Source organism: Sapajus apella, unplaced genomic scaffold (assembly GCF_009761245.1).
Source record: "Sapajus apella isolate SASKATOON/1434 unplaced genomic scaffold, GSC_monkey_1.0 scaffold82, whole genome shotgun sequence".
Classification (NCBI taxonomy): Eukaryota; Metazoa; Chordata; class Mammalia; order Primates; family Cebidae; genus Sapajus; species Sapajus apella.
Window position 1 is genome coordinate 306,773 of NW_022437022.1, and position 18,124 is coordinate 324,896.

Sequence of the window (18,124 nt, forward strand, 5' to 3'; positions counted from 1 at the left end):
AGGGATTGTACCACCTACTCCTTTACAATGAGTCTTTCTCTTGCCTTTGTACTTTCTTCATATACATGCTCAGATCATTATTAGTCACGTTTTCAAGGGCACCTGTCTTCATATTTCTGGAGCTCTATCATCCTTGGTTTTTATTCTACAGATTCTAGCTGCCTTGAGCTTTTCAAACCCCAAACTCTGTCACCTCGATTCAGGGGGACCACCAGCTCTGTTTGGGCTCTGCTTCTTGCTCTGTCACCTACAAATTCTATCCAGACATTGATATGACAGAGTTGCCACGCTGCTTTCCACAATGGCTGAACTAATTTACACACCTACCAGCAATGTATGTATTCCCTTTTCTCTGCAGCTTTGCCATTTATAGGCCATTAGGGCTTACATTGTCTGTTCTCTTTTTCTCAGATGTGATTTCTGTCCAGTGTTGAAATTTTAAATATCTAGCATTCAATAAAAAATTATCAACTATGCAAAGAAGCAGAAAAATATGACTCATACCAATTGTTTTATACATTTTGGAAAATATATTTGTTTTATATGTCTTTTTGTTTAAGGCAGGAGGGTAAATCTAGCACTCTGCCTTCATCATGGCCAGAGTCTCTGAGTATGGGTTTTCAACTTGTGTTTTACTTGTGCCATACTGTGACTATGACTAAAAATTATATAATGAAAAACTCACAACGTGACATTCCTTTCTTCTAAATTTTGTCTCCCTTACAAATCTGTCTGCCTTAGTATACTCTCACAGCTTTCAGGTAGTTGTTTTGTATTTTGTACTTAGTCAATGAGTATTACTTTCAGGAGGTTTGGTCTATTAGAGATGAAACCAAACTTTATTATTATTTTTGTATGTAGTTTAATCCTTAACATAATCCCTACTTGTTATTTTCAACCAATTTAAAAATATCCTCTCATCTCTCTTGTTAATGCTCTGGTTCTTTCTAGGCTGGTCCCCAGGCTGGGTCAATCCTGAAAGTTCTCCTAGATATCCATCTTACCATCTTCCCCACCATTTGGTTCAGTTACATATCTGTTGCCTGATCTACTCTATCTAGCCCTGTTGTCAAAGGTGTTTGAATCATGGCAACTCCATCTTGAAGAGGGCTGGGAAAAATTAGATTACTAAGACTTATTGGGGTGCTTTCTTAGGAGGTTAGGCATTCTTACTCATAAGATGTTTATGGTTAAGGGAACAGACATTGTGACCGCTTGGCATACAGTCCCACCTTAAAGGGCATCTGATCTGTAAACCAAAAATAAAATTCTAAGCCCCTAAACCAACTGATGGACCCTCCCCTTAGCCAAGGGCATTCCAAAGTTAACCTGAAAAACTAGTTCAGGCCATGAGGGAAAGTGCAGGTTAGACATGCCTCATTATATACACCTCCTACTGGAATTCAGGCACAGATGACCAGCATTAACATTAAAACAGAGACCTTAAGACTGATAGAACAGACTTTCTACGTCTAATAAGAAACATCCTCTTCTATTGATTCTGTTTGCATAATGCGGATCTTGGTCTCCACAACCACTTATCTTAACCCAGACATTCCCTTCTATTGACTCTAGGTCTTTAGACAATAACTTAACTCTTTCAATCAATTGCCAATTAGAAAATTCTTGAATCCACCTATGACCTGGAGGCCCCTGCTTCAACTTGTCTGGCCTTTCCGGACTGAACCAATGTGCAGGTATTGATTGATGTCTTATGCCTCCATAAAATGTATAAAACCAAGCTGTATCCTGACCACCTTGTGCACATGTTCTCAGTATCCCCTGGGGCTGTGTCACAGAACATTGATGAGTCATATTTGGCTCAGAATAAATCTCTTCAAATGTTTTACAGAGTTTGACTCTTTGTTGACAATTATTCTGTAATAAAAGCAGCCCTCAAGTTATAATGTAATAATAATTCATATTAATTCATTAAGCAAATTTCCAGGTACTCTGCAAATGTTAGAGATACAAATTTTAAAAACATAAGTCTCTGTTCTCAAACCCTGTAATTTTAGGCCAGAAGAGTGAACAGGTGGGAGTAAAGCATCAGAGAACAAATGTGACATTAAGTGTATGTAGGCAATTGTTATACAGGCCCTCATAAAGTGCAGTGTGGATTTAAGAGAAGTGTTGCATAAATCTCTGCCTGGGGGTCAGGGCTCTGCATACAACTGTGTAGGCTGTGTACAGGGCAGTGCTGGGTGTTGCTGACATTGTAGCCCTCTAGAGGTGTGCACTGTAGTACCTGCACAGCCGTACATGGTGGCCCTGTAAAAATACTGGAAAGCCTCCAGAAGAAGCAAACCTTGAGATAAGAGTTGAGGGCTGAGTAATTGTTTGCCAACAATGATAGAACAAATTAGTATTTGTATAGTTAATTGTGATATTCAGAAACCCCACACTCTCACAAGCATATTTGATCCCTGCAACAACATAGTGAGATTGACAGAGGTGAAGGACCTCTGTCACTCCATACCCAGCTGGTGTTCCCAATCATGATGTGGCAGCAAGCCATGAAGACCAGCAACTGGGAACAATGTTCTTTCGATCCAATAGAGCCCACTCCTCTCCACTCACGGCAGGTGTTCCATGCACTCAGCTCCTTGCCCTTCGGAGCCACGGAGCAGCTTTCAGGAGGCATTTGGCATGCCCTTCCTTTCTGGGCTCTGGGTCGTTTCTCGATTTCTGTACTGCTTGTAGCTTAAGACGGAAACACTCCTCCTGCCAGCCCTGGTGGTAGGGAAATTCACTGATCACCCTGGGGCTATGGTATTAGACAGATGTGGCTGATGTTGTTGTTGATTATAATGCTAATACTCTTATTTTTGTGGAGGAAATAGAAGCCTATAGAAAGGAAGCCACCCACCCAGATCACATGATAATGAAATAATGGAGCCAGGGTGTGGAGTTTTCAGTCATTTTACTCCAAGCCCTCTGTTCTTCCCCACACCTGGACTTAACACCTTCCCTTTATTCTTGTGGTTACATTTGCCTGCCAACTCACCTGCTCAAATGCTGGTCACTGGTTTCTCCATCCTTCTGGCTATTTTGTGGGTATCTTGTTCTAGTCTGCTTTTGTTTTGATCTGGCTCAGTTGAATCTAGTTGTGTGTGTGTGTGTGTGTGTGTGTGTGTGTGTGTGTGTGTTCTATACTTTTGAAAATTTCCTCCAAGGCTACAAAATATTGCACATTTCTGGTTTCTCAAAAGCACCATGGATTTCAGGATTGCTCGTACATTTCACCTGATCATCTTGAGCTGCTTGTTGGGAACACAATTTGCTAGCCTGCAATTGCCTCATTTCTCACAGCTCTTCAGATGGCAACAGTTAAATCACAACCAATAATGCAATAAAAAACGAGTCTATAATTTACCTAATTACTGATTTCTCGATTTTGAAAATAAATTTTGGACAGATGGTTCATTAAAAAGTAGTAGAAAACATCAAAAGGATACAGACACATAATGAAATATATGGATAATGCTTAGATTTTATGCTTTTAAAAAAGTCTGCCTCCTCCCAAATCAATAGAAAGGTAAGCTTTTGTTTCTAAGCAAAAAGGAAAGGGAGGCTTTTATGAATGTGTTCACATTGATGAAGATGTTTATTTGTCCACTTATTTCAAATCTTATATTACATAAGTTATCAAAAAGTGATTGTTGCAAACCTTTATGTTGCTTTGGAATATTAGTTACATTCTATATTTTATGTAGGCATATCAATTAGTCAGTTTTTTGAAATTTATTCCATTTTTTATGCTTAAAATGTTATTTTCCAACCAAGTCAGATAAATATTCACCTTTTTTACTTCTTGCTATGATTTCACATTTTTTACAATATACAGTTTAAGTATCCCTAATTTTATGTATTTGGGAAGTGAGGTTTTAAACTATTTTTTTTTCCCAAATGGCCACTTTCCCCTATAACACTCAAAAAATCTATCACTTTGTAGTTGGTATACAGTATTTTTCTATTATATTTTAAGTCCATATATATTTACTTTAGTTATGAGTTGAACTGTTCTCTCCCAGTACGCAGAAATACACTTCATTTATGTGTATTTGTTCTAATACAACTCTACTGTCATCAGTAGAGTTGTATCTGTAAATATTACATCTGACCCAGCAGGTATTGTTCCTGCTATTCTTATTCTTTTCATTCTTTTCTTGTTTAGTTTTAAACTTTTGCTTATTTTGTTAAGGCATAAGTCACAGTTTGATTTGATTATAGCCACAACAAAATTCAGACTAATTTTATTTTATTTATTTTATTTATTTATTTATTTATTTTTTTTTTGAGACGGAGTTTTGCTCTTGTTACCCAGGCTGGAGTGCAATGGCGCAATCTCGGCTCACCGCAACGTCCGCCTCCCAGGTTCAAGCAATTCTCCTGCCTCAGCCTCCCAAGTAGCTGGGACTACAGGCATGCGCCACCATGCCCAGCTAATTTTTTGTATTTTTGGTAGAGACGGGGTTTCACCATGTTGACCAGGATGGTCTCGATCTCTTGACCTCATGATCCACCCGCCTCAGCCTCCCAAAGTGCTGGGATTACAAGCGTGAGCCACCGCGCCCGGCCCAGACTAATTTTAGTAGAATATACGTGTTTAAACTTTTCGGCTTTCCTAGCCAGAAACATGGCATATCTTAATTTATTTAGGTCAGTAAGTCAATCCTTTAATACTCCCAAATATGCTTTCATAATAAAAAATCAAAATAGAAAATAGGTTTATGTTGGGAAGCTCTTTCAGGTCACTTTTTAACAATCACCCACAGAAGCAAAGCTCATTTTTCCTATTTGCAAGAGAGTCCTACATTAAAACATACTTTATTGTATTTTAGGGTTTCTTTTTTTGTATTTTATGAGGCATAAACATGCTCATCATCATTTACCAAGGAAGGTTGCATTTGGGGGCTTGCCCTAAGCATAGGGCAAAAGGCATATGCACAGAGATGTTAACGGAAACAAATACATCCCCTTAAGAGTAATGATTCAATGCATTAAGATATGTCAATAGAATGGAATCTTACACAGAAATGGAAAGTAATTTTGAGGACTATAATAATGTTGGAAAATATTTTCAATATGCTATGTTTTAAAAGATGTGAATTTTTTTTTTTTTTTTCTTTTTTTTGAGATGGAGTTTCACTCTTGCTGCCCAGGCTGGAGTGCAATGGCGCAATCTCGGCTCACAGCAACCTCTGCCTCCTGGGTTCAAGCAATTCTCCTGCCTCAGCCTCCTGAGTAGCTGGGATTACAGGCATGTGCCACCACGCTGGCTAATTTTTGTATTTTTAGTAGAGATCGGGTTTCTCCATGTTGGTCAGGCTGTTCGCAAACTCCCGACCTCAGGTGATCCACCTACCTCGGCCTCCCAAAGTGCTGGGATTACAAGCGTGAGCCACTGTGCCTGGCCCAAGATGGGAAACGTCTTTAAATGCTGTTATAAGGCAGTGTGTTCCCTGCAGGCATTTCTTCCCTATGGTTTGTGCTTCTCTGGCTTTTGCTCACTGTTCCCCAGCCACGTTCACCTGTGCCGTTCCTTCCACCTGCCAGGTAGCCCCCTCCCATGCCTCAGACACTTGTGCTTGCTGCCAGGACTGCTCTTCTCCCCAACACCATGACCAAGTCCCCTGCCCGGCCTGGGGTCCTCACTGGCATCATCTCAGTGAGAGCTTCCCTGGCCGCTCCAGCTATGGTCCCGCCCCAGCCACCTTCTGGCCACCTGAGGACATATTGTCCAGTACTTCTTTTTTTCTTTCTTTCTCTTTCTTCTTCCTTTCCTTTTTTACTTTTTCTTTTTCTTTTTTTTTTTTTTTTTTTTTGCTCTCCTCCAACTAAAACGGAACCTGGGGTGGGATTTCTGTCTGTTTTGTCCAGACCATGTGCAAGGGAACCTGGGCATATGAACAGGCTATGGATTGAAAATGTACAAAAGTCATAAATACTAGAGGACCATGGACATTATTATATTGATTTTATTTTAGCTAGATTTGCTTGTCAATCATTAAGAACTATCTTTCTAGAAGCAACCCTACCCACCTGCCCTTATTTTCTTTACCTCTACGATATCTACAGATAAAGAAAACCTGGCTGGCAGATAGGGGTTGCCTGAAAGAGGCTGCAGTTCTGACTGTTTCTTGGGTGGTCTCGGAAGCATCAGGGCTGGACCTGCTTCCCTTGGCTGAGATTTAGGCGTGGCTGAGTCTTGCCATGTGGGCAGTGAGGAGGGCCCTCCACGGCCACGTCTCTCGGCCCTCACCCCACTTGTGCTGGAGGAATCTCTGGTTTCAGGTGAGTTGGCTTCCTCTCTGGCGCCATGCTGGTCTAGTGCACGTTTGTATTCATGCCTCCCAAGGTCTGGGGACTTTATGCTCATGAGGGGAGGGGAAAGGCTGACACAGAAGAGGGGAGGTCAGGGTTCCCCAGTCCTGGTGCTCATGTGTGTCACATGGGCCTCTGTAGAAATGGTCCTGGCCAGACTCATGCTGACCATCACCCACCTTGTGCCCCACTCCCAAGAGGAGGGGTGACTGACGTGCTGGGTCTGCCATCTCCAGCCATGTCCCCAAATCTGCTCTATCAGACAAGTAATGCACACGATCCAGAGATCAAAAACATTATACATATATTCCTGGATATTTATAGCACTTCCTTTTCCTCCAGTTTTTCAAAAGTTCATTAGAAAATATTTCTTAAGAAGAGCAAAGATTTGTATTGATAGGGGATCAGCATGTGACAATGCAGAGAAACTTCCGCAACCTCCAATCAGAATTCATCTATTTTTATTGAAGCAGAAGAAAAAAGTATCTCAGCTGACAGCAGTGCCATCTAAAAGGCTGCGGTAATCAGCTGTGCGGCAGAAAAACATCCACATCATGAGACAAGACTGTTTTTAAAGAAAATCAAGCCAGATTTTTTTTTAAAGCTGGATGAAATAAACAAATCAGAAGGCTATTTAGCTTGTTTTAAATAGCCAAGACGTCAGCATTTTTCTAGGAAAGGAAAACAGGTCTCTGAGAACACATGATGCAATGAAATGCCACAGAAAGTGTGACTGCGGCTGCGCCGTCATCCGGCTCCAGGTGTGCCCGCTTACAGGAGCAGGCCCGGGGGGGAGGTGAGAGGCTGGTCTGAAGAACCACACCCATTTATTTTAGTTCCATTGTGGATACTGCATGCTGAGGATCAGATATCACAGCTGCAAAGAACTGCCAAAAGGAACTGTCCCTCTTTATCAAGGGTATTCAGGCTTGCCCGGCTCACATGTATTTTTATTATCCAAGGAACCCCCGCCATTGTCTACTGTGTCTCCTTTCACTTCCTTGTGGGTAGGAAACTCAGCCCATAAATGAAGGTATACAGGAACTGTTCATTTCTTTAAGTTAAATTCACCCTGAGAGGAATCTCACTTATCTCAGCCTCCTGGAGCTCCTTAGGAGGTTTCCCACCCAAAATTGTGCAATGGCCACACAACACAGGATCCCCACTGGTCACTCACTGCTCCCGCCTATCTGCTCCCGCCAGCCCAGCTGCCCATGCCCTGCTCCTGGGCGAAGCCTGGCATGGGCTGGGAGTGAATGGGGTGTATGGAAGGCGAGGGGGAGCCTGCTGCAGTGGGTCCTGCCACAGCCCTCTGCTGAGGCGTGAGCATCCCTGTAGGGCAGCCGCCCTCTCCAGCCGGGGCCAGGGGCCTGCATGGGCCACTCCTTAGGCTGCATGCCCCCCACCAAGGCGTGGAGAGGGGACTCCTGGGAACTTGGTAGGAAACCAGAAAGGGCTTTTCCCAAGACTTCCTCAGCAAGAGAAATGCAATCCACTTAACTAAATTCTGCAGGGTGTGAGGGGGTGGGTAGGAGAAGTACTAGAGAAAAAGAAAGGGTTCTTTTTATCCTTACAAGAAACATGTCTTACCTTATTCCCTAAATTAGTATGAGAATTCAAGGTTAGGTTGAACTGTTGTCAAGAAATCACATCTCTGGCGCCATGCTGGTCTAGCGCACACTTGTATTCATGCCTCCCAAGGTCTGGGGACTTTGTGCTCCTGAGGGGAGGGCAAAAGGCCAACACAGAAGAGGGAGGTCAGGGTTCCCCAAGTCCTGGTGCTCATCTGTGTCATGTGGGCCTCCTGCTATGAAATTTCTTTACAAGTGTTCTTGTTCATATAATCAATGTTCATCTTGCAGAATTTTCATTTAAAACTGGAAAAAACCCTCACTCTTCTGCCCCCATAGCAGTTTGGCAAAACAAATTCTCACTGCATTTGTATTGGGAAGCTGATTCCTCTGGGTCCTATCCACTGTCTTGTGACCTATCTCTACCCAGGGTGTGGAGGGCTTCCAACCCTCCAAAGCCTCCAGTATTCCTTCGTTTGGCAGAGACTTGTCCAAGGACTGGGTGTGGACCAAGCCTCTGCTTGGCCCTGTGAGACATCAGGAATGCACAGGAGCCCTCCCCATCCCAAGATGCCCCCATGGGTGGGGGGGTGGTCACTGCAGCACTTTTTTTGCTGACATGATTGATGAACTCAGTCAAAAGGGCTAGTGAGGACTGGAAAATTCTGTAACTTTTTTTTCAGGAAATCATTGGCTTATCTTTACACACATGTACAAAGACACACAGATAAACATATAATTTTGCTGATTTCTTAAAAAATTTCCTAATGAGTTGTCATTTATCAAGCACCTAATGCGCGTTCAGCCATGCATGGCATGGTCAGCGCAGCAAAGTTTGTTCTCTAGGGTTTACCAATGCTCCGCTTTGTGGTAATAAACGTCAGCACACTTCCTAGCACACCGCAGGGCACCTTCTGCCCTCTAACCGGGCACAGTCGGTGTTTGGTTCACAGCTAGTGTGACTCTGCCCAGGCTGGACATTCAGATGGTCCTTCTTCATTGCCGTACTGACGCCTGGCGTCCAGCCCCAAAAGGACCTCTCTCTGGCTCTGTCTGCCTCTGTGACCTGACCTTCCACGCCAGTGCTTTCTGACTCACCCCTTCATAAAAGGAATTTTAATAGCCTCTTTGAGATCAAACAGGACAGGTAAAAATAAAATATTGGGTTTGTTGTTAGCAACAGTCTTTTAGTTTTGCTGGTTTATTATCTTAAGGATTTCCTTCCATGATTTTGCTTTTATAATTCTTTCCACATCTCAAAAACTGAGGCAGAAACCGTTATTCAGGTAATTTTGACTGTTTAGTCATTCCTTAAGCTAAATGCTTCATGAAAAAGTGAGTTATCTTGCACATCTGTGTGCCAAGCTTGGCTAGTGCATTCTGTTCCTACATTTTCCTGACAAGGTAAGCAAACATTCATTTAAAAAAACATCAACAAACAGATGTAGAAATTGAAGTTGACAGCATGAAAGAAGCTAGCCTGTGCCAGCAGAAGAACCAAAGCGGGGCTTTGGGGGCCTGTAGTTTGGACATCTTCTTGCAACTGGAAACTTAACATTTCACACTGGACATTCTTCTGTCTTCCATTCTTCTCCCCAGAAGACTAGCTCAGTTGTGGCATCAGGTAATGCACCACATCTCAAACTTTGCCTTTTCTTTTACTAAAGAGAATTTTATGCCACGATAGTTATTATTATTATTCTTAGCCAGAGTTTTGCTCTTCTTTCCCAGGCTGGAGTGCAATGGCATGGTCTGGGCTCACTGCAACCTCCGCCTCCCAGGTTCAAGTGATTCTCTGGCCTCAGCGGCCTGAGTAACTGGGATTACAGGTGCCTGCCACCATGCCCAGCTAATTTTTATATTTTTAGTAGAGATGGGGTTCCATGTTGGCCAGGCTGGTCTCGAACCTCTGACCTCAGGTGATTCTCCTGCCTCGGCCTCTCAAAGTGCTGTGATTACAGGAGTGAGCCCCCAGCCCTGGCCTAGTTGTTATTCTTCACTGTGACCATTAGAGTGTACTTCAGCTACTTCCACCAGGAGTAGATAATTGTTTCTACAAGTTATTCAGAAGATTCCTATACATAATGTTTTTACTAAAAATTTGTATTTTGAGACAGCAAGTACTGTAGTTTTGAGAATTTGCCAAGTCCCATTCGTGCCTATGTTTAATTTTCAACCATTAATATCAGCTGCCAAGAAGTGTTGTTCCAATTCCCTCCCCATTTCTGGTAAACACAGAGCCGCCCTCTTAGTCACTGTTTTAACTCTCTAGTCATTTTTATGTACTTGTTTCTTGCCGTTGTCCATTCTTAACCAGACAACTGATGTCACCCGCTCTTAAATGTGCAAAGCATGTAAGGGCAGCCTGCGTGCTAGTGCTGCGGGCTGCTTCCCCACAGCCTTCACTTCTCCTCGAAGCCAGTTGTTCTCTCTATAGGTTCCAAAGACGTCACGCTGGTTTTAAAAAGGCATTTTCCATATTCAGATCACAGATGCCAATATGCATATTTTTGTTTTCAAAAGTACTTGAATTAGTCCAATAGAACCTAATTTTTTTTTAAAGTCTTGAAAGATGTTTGTTTTGCTTTAAAAATCTTCCTTGCAGGCTGTATTAGACAGGGTTCTCTAGAGGGACAGAACTAATGGAATATGCATATATATATATATATATATTCAAGGGGAGTTTATTAGCTCTTAACTCACCTGATGACAAGGTCCCAAAATAGGCCGTCTGCAAGCTGAGGAGCAAGGAGAGCCAGTCCGAGTCCCAAAACTGAAGCACTTGGAGTCCAATGTTCGAGGGCAGGAAGCGTCCAGCATGGGAGAAAGACAAAGGCTGGGAGGCTAGGCTGGTCTAGTCTCTTCACGCTTTTCTGCCTGCTTTTTATTTTAGCCACGCTGGTAGCTGATTAGATGGTGCCCACCCAGATGAAGGGTGGGTGTGCCTTTCACAGCCCACTGACATAAATGTTAATCTGCTTTGTCCACACCCTCACAGACACACCCAAGATCAATACTGTGCATCCTTCAATGCAATCAAGTTGACACTCAGTATTAATCATCACAAAGGCCATCTTTGCTCATGTGAATTCCGGTGGTATGATGCCAAGATCTTTCAGGTGAGGTATGGCATGGGGGAAACGGTGCGTGCCCAATCTTCTGGATGCTGGCTGCTCCTGATGTATTCGTTGACTTGCTATGTGATTAGGCTTATGAAAACTGAAATAAATTTTAGAACCAATATGTTTGGCTTGAGGCTAAATTAAATAAGTCCCTAAGAATGGCTTAATTGACAATTACTGCATAGTATGGCAAGTTAGTGAAGACTGCAGCTTTGGTCTCAGCATCTCTGCAGGACCAGCAAGGCAGAGGGACTCCCAACCAGGAACGCCGGTAAGCACTAGGGTGCTTTTTAAATACGATTGTGCCAACTCCTGGGTGATGTTATATGCCGACAAATAAGACGGGTGAATTGAGAAGGGAGTGCAGATGTTTCGGCATTTTCACTTCTTTCTGTTTTTTATGTGTGCTTGTATGTGTGTGTGCACTTTCTTTAGCATGAGCTTCATGCAACTAAAGCCGATGAGCATTTGCCTCGTGCTGCATTTATACTCTAGAGGGGAGAAGACTTCATGACACATAGGAATACTTGGGGGTGTCCCGAGAATCTGGGCAGTGCCGGTCACAATGACTTTTCCTACCAGTGAGATGAAGAGCTTACTTCAGAAGACTGCAAGCAACAGCTGCTTTTTAAAAATGTTCTCCTAGCTTATGATTTGTTTTTCATAATAGAGGCTGTTTACTTTGTGCTCAACCTTTTTTTCTTCCTTGTGAACAATTTCTTTTGAAAACAAGCTGCTGTTATGGTTCTGAGTATCACGACGCTGCTGTGCTGGAAATGAGGCTTGGAGGGCGTCCTGCCAAGGGGGCTGGCCTGGGCCGCAGACACCTTCATGCCTTTGGGACCAAGCTGTTGGCTGCCAATGTATATAAAGTGGCTCTGTGAGCCTCTGTGCACTTTGGAAGCTAAGCCATTTGCAGCTGAAATGATGTCCCCCCTGCCCTGGCTGGCCCCGGTGGAGAAAGGGTATCTGTGAAGATCTCTATGTGCTAGATTTCTCCTGGAGTTCAGGTTCTGGTCATCACACCACTGCGGACTTAGGGCACTGTTGGATTTGATGTTGCGTGCTTGCCTCATCCCCCAGCTGGTGTGTTAGCTTCTGTGCTGCAGTAACCAAGTATCACCAGCTGAGTGGTCGTCTAAACAGCAGAAAATGTTGCTTCCCAGTTCTGAAGGCCCGAAGTCTGAGGTCAAGATGTCAGCAGGGTCGTGCACCCTCTGAAGGAGTCGGGAAGGGGTCTGTGCAGGCTCTTTCTCAGCTTCTGGGAGAGCTCGCAGTTCTGTGGCTTGTGGCAGCAGCAGAGCTGCAGCATCCCGGAGCTGTTCTCCCGTGTGCGTGTCTGTGTTCAAATCTCCCTTTTTATGAGGACACACAGGGCCCATCCCACTCCAGTGTGACCTCACCTCAACCAGGCACATCTGCAGGGACCCTTCTTCCATGGAAGGTCACATTTGGAGGTAGTGGCAGTTAGGACCTCAACATAGGAATTTGGGAGGACACAGCCCAGCCCATGACCATGGGTAACATGCATTTTTGTTAAAATTTAAATCAATTTGGTCTTAAGTTTTTTGGAGAATTTTGTGAAATTCTGGAGAGTATGAATACCAAAGCTGGTGACCTGCCAGTGGAAATTAGTAACTCTTGTTTTTTTGAGACAGTCTTGCTTTGTCACCCAGGCTGGATAGCAGTGGCATAATCATGGCTCACTGCAGCTTCAAACCATCCTCCCACCTCAGCCTCCCAAGTAATTGGGACTTCAGGCACGTGCCATCATGCCTGGCTATTTTTTTGAATTTTTATTCTTAGTAGAGACAGGGTCTCACTGTGTTGCTGAGGCTGGTTTCAAACTCCTGGGCTCAAGCAATCCTCCTGCCTTGGCCTCCTGAAGTGCTGAGATTATAGTGAGCCACTGCGCCTGGACACTGTTTTCATTTTTACTAAATCTTTCATACATTTCAAAATGTACAACATTGCAAAATGGAACAGCCCAGGATAAAACATTTGGGTCTTTTGAAAGTGTCTGTCGGCGGTCAGTGTGGCGGTCAGGTGTGTCTGCCACCAGAAAATTTGGATTTCTCTGGGCCTTTCCTCTCCGATCATGAACCACATTTCATTGCTGTGTATTCTGTGAGTCAGGTCATGGCAGCCCCCTCTGTGAGAAAATGAGCCACAGAAGATAGCTATTAGCAGAAGCGGGACCAGTACTGGATTCCTGATCCATCTTTTCTTTGGTTGTCGGAAATCCACGGAATGAATAGGCTCTCTTCATCGCTCCTTCCCTCCCCTTCTCTCGTCTGTCCTTTCAAAGGTAAAAGAGGCACTTTAAGATTGAAGAGGCTGGGCATGGTGGCTCAAGCCTGTAATCCCAGCACTTTGGGAGGCCGAGGCGGACAGATCACGAGGTCAAGAGATCGAGGCCATCCTGGCCAACATGGTGAAACCCCGTCTCTACTAAAAATATAAAAAACATTAGTTGGGCGTAGTGGCGTGCGCCTGTAGTCCCAGCTACCCGGGAGGCTGAGGCAGGAGAATTGCTTGAACCTGGGAGGCAGAGGTTGCAGTGAGCCGAGATCGTGCCACTGCACCCCCTCCCCGTGGACAACGAGAGGAACCTTTTTCTAAAAAAAAAAAAAAAAAAAAAAAAAGCCAACAACAACTAAACAGAACAAACAAACAAGAAAAGATTGAAGAGGCAATGAACACACAGGGGTGCTCTTCCTGCATTGGTGCAAGAGAGGAATTTTCACTAGAGGCTGGGTTTCAGTGAGTTTGATGCCAGCTCATCCATCTCATTTCACAATGACTTTGTGACTTGGGACTCTTAAAACACTTCCCATTGCTTTTAGTTTGCAGGGTTTGGTTCATTAAAGACTCATTTTCATCAAGGCTGTTTTAGCGGTTCTTTCTTCTTGGAAATTGACACTTTGGAGGTGGATTTCTCAGAAATAGCTTTTTAAGGTGTTGTGCTGTTGAAAATGTTGTTCAGGTTGGGCAGAATGGCTCAAGCCTGCAATCCCACCACTCTGGGAGGCTGAAGCAGGCAGATTGCCTGGGTTCAAGAGTTCAAGACCAGCCTGAGCAACATGGCAAAATCCTGTTTCTATAAAAAAAAAAAAAAAAAAGTAGTGGCCTGGCATGGAGGTACGTGCCTGTAGTCCCACCAATTGGGAGGCTAGGGTGGGAGGATCTCTTGAGCCCAGGAAGTCGAGGCTGCAGTGAACTGAGATCATACCACTGTACTACACAGCCTGGGTGACAAAATGACACCCTGTCTCAAAAAAAAAAAAAAGGAAAGAAAGAAAAGGTTAAGTTTTCTTGAGAATTAGTTGAACATTTTAATTCCAACATATCTAATTTCCTTAGTTCTTTATTTGAATCTTTATCGTCTTAGGTATTTAAATGTAATAATTATTTCCTTTTTTTTTCCTTTGGAGATGGAGTCTTGCTTTGTCACCCAGGCTGGAGTGCAGTGGCGACATCTCAGCTCGCTGCAATCTCCACCTCCCACATTTAAGTGATTCTTCTGCCTCAGCTTCCAGAGTAGCTGAGATTACCGGTGCCCACCACCACACCCAGCTGATTTTTGTATTTTTAGAAGAGATGAGGTTTCATGATGCTGGCCAGGCTGGTCTCGAACTCCTGACCTCAGGTGATCTTCCTGCTTTGGCCTCCCAAAGTGCTGGGATTATAGGTGTGAGCCAAATTATTCCTTCTTATCTCTAATTGTTTACCTTTCCCACTGCAAATTTTGTAAGTGGGGCTGTTTTCCCGGATTGATATCACCTTTTAAAGATTTTAGTTTGTTTCATTTTATTTTTTATTTTCTGGCTCCTGGGTCTGTTTCCAGCTCTCCTTCCCCAATGTCTGGCATACCTGGTACTGTGTCTTGGTGGGCAGCACCCCGGGAGTGCGTCACATGTAAAAAGTTGACAGAAGAGAACCCATCAGGAGGTTTCTGCTTTGGGAGGACCCGATAGGTGTTTTAAAAGGTGGCAGTGCAGGGAGTAAGTGTGGGAATTCCAGCCCAGAGCTCTGGTCACATAAAATCTCATCTTGCTCGCTGGTGATCGTGTCATCTCTCCAGGCTTCTCTGCCTTCCTGTGAGATGCCGAAATAATGTGCATTCTGTTGATTAGTGTCATATTTGCATAGTTAAAACCATGCTAAATTATGAACCATACTTTCAGCAATTCCTAAGAATATCCCTGAAAATGAGCTCTTTTTTGCTAGGACTCTGGCAGGCTGTTCACCCACTGCCAAGGGCTCCCTCAGGTTTCTTAGGACACATGGCCAATCAGAAGAGATCCCATCCACAGGTCTTTTCCTTCCTCAGATAAGGGACTTGTATTTTTTTTCTTCCACATCAGAGCACCTGGGGAAAATTCCAGAAGCTGGAGGCTTTGTAAATACACAGTAAAGAATCCAAGTTCATTTCTTTCCCATTGCCTTCAGGAGTCCACATTTTCAGTCCATCAGATTAAAGATTCTTCACATCTCTTCAGCACTATCTTTTATGGTTATTCTTCTCCTCACTTTATTACAGGAAAATAATTTCTTTTCTTTTTTCCTTTTTTTTTGAGTGGGGAGGGGAGACAGATTCTCGCTCTGTTGCCCAGGTTGGAGGGTAGTGGCTCAATTTTAGCTCATTGCAACCTCCACTCCCTGGGCTTAAGCAATTCTCCTGCCTCAGCCTCCCTAATAGCTGGGATTACAGGTATGCACTATCATGCCCAGCTAATTTTTGTATTTTTAGTAGAGACAGGGTTTCGCCGTGTTGGCCAGGCTGGTCTCGAATTCCTGACCTCAGGTGATCTGCTGGCCTTGGCCTCCTAAAGTGCTGGGATTACAAGCGTGAGCCACCATGCTGGCCTTGTTTATTTTTAATCTGTGACTGGCTAGCCATGTGCAGAAAGCAGAAACTGGATGCCTTCCTGACACCTTACATTAAAATTAACTCCAGATGGATTAAAGACTTAAACATAAGACTTAACACCATAAAAACGCTACAAGAAAATCTAGACAAAGCCATTCAGGAGATAGACAGAGGCAAGGACTTCATAACTAAAACACCAAAAGCATTGGCAACAAAAGCCAAAATAGACAAATGGGACCTAATTAAACTCCAGAGCTTCCGTGCAGCAAAAGAAACAGTCATTAGAGTGAATCGGCAACCAACAGAATGGGAAAACATTTTTGCAATCTACCCATCTGACAAAGGGCTGATATCCAGAATTTACAAAGAACTAAAACAGATTTACAAAAAAAAAACCAAACAAGCCCATTCAAAAGTGGGCGAAGGATATGAACAGACACTTTACAAAAGAAGACATATATTGAGGCCAACAAACATATGAAAAAGCTCATTATCACTGGTCATCAGAGAAATGCAAATCAAAACTACATTGAGACACCATCTCACACCACTTAGAATAGCAATCATTAAAAAATCTGGAGACAACAGATGCTGGAAAGGATGTGGAGAAACAGGAACACTTTTGCACTGTTGGTGGGAGTGTAAATTAGTTCAACCATTGTGGAAGACAGTGTGGTGATTCCTCAAGGACCTAGAAATAGAAATTCCATTTGACCCTGCAATCCCATTACTGGATATATATCCAAAGGATTATATATCGTTCTATTATAAGGACACATGCACACAAACGTTCATGGCAGCACTGTTTACAATAGCAAAGACTTGGAACCAACCGAAATGCCCATCAATGATAGACTGAACAGGGAAAATGTGGCACATATACACCATGGAATACTATGCAGCCATCAAAAACAATGAGTTTGTGTCCTTTGTAGGGACATGGATGAACGTGGAAACCATAATTCTCAGCAAACTGACACAAGAACAGAAAATCAAACACCGCGTGTTCTCACTCATAGGCAGGTGTTGAACAATGAGAACATGTGGACACAGGGAGGGGCGCATCACACACTGAGGTCTGTCTGGGGGAACTAGGGGAAGGACAGTGGGGGTTGGGGAGTTGGGGAGGTATAACATGGGGAGAAATGCCAGATATAGGTGATGGGGAGGAAGGCAGCAAACCACATTGCCATGTATGTACCTATGCAACAATCTTGCATGTTCTTCACATGTACTCCAAAACCTAAAACGGAAGAAGATATATAATAAAAAAAGACTAGGGAAGACTAAAAAAAAATCACCTTGTGATTGTTAACACAAGAAAACCTTCACTCTGCTCTGTCAATCGCAGAATCTTCAATTTGAAAATGAACAATATTGCTATTCTAAAAATTCTGAATGGAATTCATTTCAAAGGTCCTTCTGGCCTCATTTTGTAGAAAGATAAAGTGACTGTCATAAATCAACACAAAGTACGCAACCCCTTTGTTAACTTTGGACTTACTTTGCTGTGAGATATAAAGTGTCTGGGATTTGGGCTTTTCTTATCTTCCAATGAACTGAATTTCTTAGTGATTGTATAAAGATGAAAAAGAAAAAGAGATTGATAATTTTTGAGAACATTAAGCCATTTAAAAGAGAGATTTTTTTCTCAAAGATAAAGGAATTTGCTATAGAAATGGGTACACTTACTCCCAAAGCAGCATTAATTTGTGTTAACTTTAACACACTTTCCTAAAAGAGGGAACCAAAATGCTTCTGGATTAGCACTTGGACGTCTGGAGAGATGATTGTGTCTTTCACACACAGGCATCTTCCATGAGCCCAGGACAGAGGGGGTAATATGAGAGGCAAGAGAGATCCCCCGATTCCACTCTCAAAAAAAGGGAAGCAGGGAGGGGAGTTTTCCGCTGATTCCTCCGCAGGCAGCCAAGGCTGGCTGGGCTCAGGAGGCCTTGCTGCCGGGTGGGCGCCTGGCTGTGGCTTTGGGGCTTGCTCCCCTGAGCCTCAGGACTTTGTCACCGGTGAAATAGGACCAGGTGGGGACGAGAAGGAGCTCAGGGAGGATACACGTGGTTTGAATCAGTGTCTGCGTCCCTCAGGCCCCGCACTGGGAGCCCCAGCGGCCACGTGCCTTTCACCTGCCCCGCACAGGCCTCAGTGCGGTCCGGGCAGCTCCGGGCAGGGCTCAGCAGGCCCCACGGCCACCGCCCCCCCGGCCCTCTTGGTCC